Here is a 5843-nt window from a genome sequence, read left to right as displayed (position 1 = left end):
GGCTTTCTTCCTTTTGCCTTCTGCTCACTGGCAGACCCTGGGGTTGGAGCCAGTTGTGTCATCCTGTCAGCCTGTCAGCCTACTTCATGACTCCTGCTCAGACTTTGGCTGACCTGAAATTAACTGAGGGAAAAAAGAGACAAAATCCACCCAGCTTCATGTGCCACCTCTCACATCCCTCAGGAGATTGCTCAGGCTGGAGACATCATCAGCTCTTTTGGGTGTGGTCTGTTGGCTCAGGGGGTGGGATAGAGAGATGGGATACAAAGCTGCAGGTGGAACCACTGAATGGGTGGGCCAGTAGGGGAGTACCCTTCCCTTTCGGGGAGGGGTGAGAGGTAGGAGCTTTGGAGATGGACTCACTGCATGGGTGGGAGACAGAAGAGTGTCAAGTACTGGGCAGAGACTGAGTTTATTCATTGTTATTACTTCAGAGGATGGAAGCAGAGTAAACAAGGGAGCCAGCTCTGCCTCTGTCTCCTTGCTCTCTCTCTGTCCATTTCAGGCTTCTGTCTTTCTGTCATTGTAGGTGCCTCTCTCTCTCTCTCTCTCCCTCTCTCTCTCTCTCTTGTATTTTTACTAGTTCTATTGTGGCTTCAGTAAAGTTTACACCCTGAATGCTGTGTGTGAGGTGATGGTTTAGGATGGTGGGTTCATGAAGCATGAGTGACTCTAGGAAAGAGAAGGTCAGATGAAGTCAAGGTATGGAGGGAATCATAGTCCCGCAGTCCTCAGGGGACCAATGGCGGGTAGGCACAAGTAAGGCAGTAAACCTAATTGTACATTCATGTCTTTGCAAAGTCTGTAAGCTCAGATCGACTTTTCATTTTTCCTTTCTCTCAGCAAGGTATCTATCTACCTTTAATACATTGTTCTTTCTGAGCTGCATCCTTTGAAGGCTAAAGTCTTGAGTGACTAAAGAGAGCTAGCAACTGGCTTCCTGAGTTTAAAGTGCTTTGGAAAATGTTCGGTCTTGGGCAACATTGCAGAAAGAAAAATATTTGGATTTAATAAAACTAGATTCAGGTCCCAATCCTACTTTTTTTTTTTTTTTATAAAAAAGTTTATAGACTATATTTTAGAGCAGTTTTAAGTTCACAGCAAAATTGGGCAGAAAGTGCAGAGATTTTCCATGTAATCTCTGTCCCCACACATGAATAACTTGCACTACTATCGACATCCCTATAAGAGTGATACACAAAGCCCACAAGTTTACATGAGGATTCACTCTAATATTATACAATCTGTAGATATGGACAAGTGTATAATTACATGTCTGCACCATCATAATATCATAGAGAGTACTTTCACTGCCCTAAAACTCCTCTATACTCTACCTGTTCATCCCTTCATCCACTCCTCCTCCCCCTTTGCCACTGATCTTTTTACCATTTCCATGATTTTGCCTTTTCAAGGATACCATATAGTTGGACTAGCCCTACTTTTTATGATTAGGTTGAACCATGTGAAATTGACAGTTTATAGGTCAATATTAGCAATTTCATATGGTTTAATGTAAGAGCTGTGGGGATGTTGGACAAGTCACTCAGTGTCTCTGCTGCTCTCCTGATTGTGTTTGTGGAGTCATGCTCCTCCCACCATCCCAGCACCCCTGGCCAGTCCCTAGGTCCTATAGTGTCCACCTCTGAATCTCTGGAGTTGATTTCATTTTTCTCCATGTTCTGGTATTGCCTCGATCCAGACTCTCATCCTATGTTGCCTGAACTCTCATAACAGCCCCCGAGTAGTTCCATAGCCCATCCCTTTTACCATAAGCAGAGGTAACATTTAAAATCTAGATCTAGATCAAGATAGATCCACGATTATATTACTCTCTGCCCAACAACTTCCACTGCCTTGCCAGGGCCTGAATAGCACAATTGGGGTCACAGGCAGGGCTTTTCTGATCCAGACCCTCCTTTCGCCTCTAACTTCACTCCCCTGCTGACCCTCTGCAGACCTGGGCATTCAGGCCTCACACCTTTCCCTCCTTCCCCATAGCTCAGTACCTTTGTGCACATCCTGCTTTCCCTGTCTTAGTGTTCTGCCCTTTCCTCCCACCTGAAAGACTCTTATTCATCATCCAAGACGCAGCTCATCCCTCCTTGTCCTAAGCTTCCAGGTTGCTCAGCACTTTCTATTGTCTGTTACATGACTATGTCCTGTTATGACTATACCTGGAGTAGGAACTCTGCCTTATTCATCTTGACATCCCCAGTGCCAGATTCAGTAAATATTGGTTGAGTGGATGAGCAAGTCAATATCCAAATGCATGTGGCATATGGCACCTGAGGATAGAAGCCATGAACTATTTCTTCCCAAAGTAGAATTATAGTACTTTGAAATTCTTGGTCTTCTCTTCTCGAAGCCCAATACTCTGAAATTTCAGACAAAAGTCTTAAGGTTTTATTTTAGGCATGATTCTGAATGCAGTAACAAAACGCTTTCAAGGACAAAGGGTGTCATTTTAGATAAATTCTAGCCAGTGATCAGACTGCCTTAGGGTCCCAGTGTACCATTGCTCTCATGGGAGGAAATGTACGTGCGTGTGTGTGTGTGTATGTGTGTTTGTGTGTGTGTGTGTGTGCGCACATGTGCGCGTGTTGGGGGGAGTAGCTGGCAGACAGGTAACCAAAGCTTCCTACAGGGCCCTTAGGTAGAAGCACTGTATTTATGCCCCAAACAATTTTCTATCCAAACTGTTTAGTGCTCCCATCAATTCATTGCATATCCCTGTCATCTGACCCAAAGCTGGCAGAGGAGTGGAGAGACAAGAGGACTGCATCACACAGTTTGATTCATTTGGTGACAGTGAAGGTTTTGAATCCAATGGCTCGAACTATAATTCTTTCTATTCTTCTAAGATATTTGGAGGCTGTCATTCTATAAAATGTCAACCTTTATGCCTACATTTTATCTCCTTTTGTCATTGAAACATTAAGGACCATGAGTCACCAAATAGACCAAAATAGCCTCTTTGTACTTTTCCTTAGATGTGAGCACTGCAGGCAAATACTCTGAATTAAATGGTCCCTCTGCAGCCCAGCATTGCCAACAGTGGTGGAGATAAAGCCATTTTCTTGGGGTTCAGAGCTACTACAAGTTCTGCTGGGGTTGTGGCTGTCCTGAGCCTGCTGGTGGTTCTGATCTAGGCCCAGGTGGACTCTGGTCAAGAAAGTTTTCTAGACAGCAAAGGGTAGAGGGAATATAAAAATGGAGTTGAGAATCTTTCGGCTCACCTGGTCTTGAAGATATGGGTAACCACCAGGCCTCGTTCAGAAGATGTGGGCCCTGTGATGTAATACCAACTCGTCATTTAACCCAGGGAACATGGAGATTGTTACATCAGTAGGCTACTATTTTCAGATCTTTGTAGGCCCTGCACAAACTTCTTTTGGGAGGCTCCATCCTACAGTATATAAAAATATACCCATACCCATAATAAACACACACACAGACACATGCATGTGTGTCATTAAAGACTGGGCTGCAGTTGATTAATTTGTCATTTTAAGTTTTGTAAACATTTAATTAGACACTTATTAATGTTTGATTTGCTGATTTTCTCACATTTCAAAAAACATGTTTATTTTAGGTGCAGTTATGGGGCTATATGGGCTCTTCTACCACAGTCATCCAGTGAAATATTCTTAACATGAGCATCTATGTGGCTTTCCAAGTGTGTAGCGTGATGGGGACCTGCGCAAGTGACTTGGCATTTTGAGTACTTCCTGTTTCACACGTCTGTGAGCCTTATGCTGGAATCAGCTCTGCTAAACTGCTCCCAGTTGGATTAGCTATGCTCTGAGCCTGCTGCACAGCTGCCTCCTGAGTTCTCCCTTCACCAGCATCCAGCCAAGACACTCATTTCTCTCTGATGTTAGTTTCCTTGGTTTTGAATCCCAGAAGTTCCTCTTTCTTAGTATACCCCCTCATTTTGGCAGAAGATGTCATATAGTAACTACTTGAGAAAGGTACTTCAAAGCCTAGAAAGTAATATTTTTTTGATTCTCAAGAGAGTTTTTTGCTTTCAACAATCCCCTTTACACACACACACACACACACCTCACTCTCTGCTTTCCTATGCACAAATTAAAATTTTTGTTCTATAAAATTATAGTTTTGGTCTTGGATTCTATTTATGTTTTTGTTGAAACAATCTAATTTGTCTCAAGGCAATGTAGATTACTTTGAATGACTACTGTAAGGCATTGATAACTAAAGGTAGAAAAGAAAAGCACAAAAATAAATGTTATGAACTAAATTATAAACCCCCAAAATTTAGACATCGAAGCCCTAACTCCCAATGTGACTATATTTAGAGGTAGGGCATATAAGGAGGTGATTAGGGTTAAATGAGGTTATAAAGGTGGGACCCTAATCCAGCAGAACTGGTGTCCTTATAAGAACAGGAAGTGACACCAGAGCCTGCTCTCTCTGTGTGCACACAGAAGAAAGGCCATACAAGGACACAGCAAGAGGTGGGCTCTCTGTAAGCCAAGGGGAGAGGCCTCAGGAAAAGCCACAGCTGCTGGCACTTTGATCTTGGACTTGTAGACTCCAGAATTGTGAGCAAATAAATGTTTAAACCTCCCAGTGTATGGCAGCCCTAGCAGCCTAACGCAATGAGTACTTTAAGATTTGCTCTTACTATGTTGGTAGTATGTGCTCAATAAACATTTCTGTACCTTATCCGGGGAATAGTTAATTGACATGGTAAAAAAAAAAAAAAAAAAGTAAAGAGACCAAATAAGAGATCTATTTCAAAGGATGATCAGCTGACTCAGCTGAGACTGGCAGGAAGAATTGCTCAGAAGCAGCCTCCTCCAAACTCTTGTCTTCCCAGTTGCAGCAACCTGGAGTTTTACAATCTGTAGATCTCACCTGGTGTCTGCTATATTTGGTAAGCGTTCTTTGTGCTGGCAGGTCTGTAGCATGTGCATCTTCTGCTCTGATGGGGTGCTGTCAGAGCTTCTCCAGCTACTTAATTCTTATTGGTTTGTCATTTAAAAGTTAAATCACAGATATGGATGGTGGCCAGGTGCAGGGGCTTGCTCTCTCCTGTTCCATCTTTCGATTTATACCTGTTTACTTACTGATAAGTAGAAGTGTCCCTGCTGCATTTCACAAATAATCCAGCAAATCCTTGAGATTTATTTTAACGATTGATTGGAAAAGTCAATGTCATACACGGGGATTAAAAAAAGAAATATTTGGAATCACTTAAGTATCTGTTATCTCAAAGACAGTCTTAACTCCTCCAAATATATACTGCAGAAAGAGATGGAAAATTCTTCTGCATATATTGCATAGTCTATACAATTGGAAGAACACAGGGCCCGCCCTCAAGAGACATTGACCCTGATTGCGATCTATCCACTGATTGATGGAGTAACCTCAATCAAGTTATTTAACCTCCCCAAACCCCAGTTTGCTCATTTTTTTAAATGCCTACAGCACCTGGTATTCCCAGGTGGTCTCCCATCCAAGTACTAATCAGGCCCGACCCTGCTTAGTTTCCAAGATCAGACAAGATCAAGAATGTTCAGGGTGGCATGACTGTAGACCCCAGTTTGCTTATTTTTTATTATGTTAAAAAGCACATAATGTAAAATTTACTATCTTAACCATTTTAAGTGTATAGTACAACTATTTTAAGTGTATACTACTAACTACGTGTGCCATGTTGTGCAACAGATCTCTAAAATTTCTTCATATTGCAAACCTAAAACTCTATATCCAGTGAAACACAGCTCCCTGCCCCACTGCCCACCCCTCAACTCCAGCCCTTGGCAAGCACTGTTCTACTTTCTGGTAATATATGTTAGAATGCAGGAAACATC

At 42.4% G+C, this 5843-nt stretch overlaps 1 pseudogene; it reads right to left on the bottom strand.

The window, feature by feature from the left end:
* Nucleotides 1–5448: 5448 nt before the first annotated feature.
* Nucleotides 5449–5567, bottom strand: LOC112485289 (annotated as a pseudogene).
* Between the last annotated feature and the right edge of the window lie 276 nt (nt 5568–5843).

This window comes from Pteropus alecto, unplaced genomic scaffold, assembly GCF_000325575.1.
Source record: "Pteropus alecto unplaced genomic scaffold, ASM32557v1 scaffold68, whole genome shotgun sequence".
NCBI lineage: Eukaryota > Metazoa > Chordata > Mammalia > Chiroptera > Pteropodidae > Pteropus > Pteropus alecto.
The sequence above is the reverse complement of the archived record's forward strand: the minus strand, read 5'-3'. Positions and strand labels throughout refer to the sequence as shown.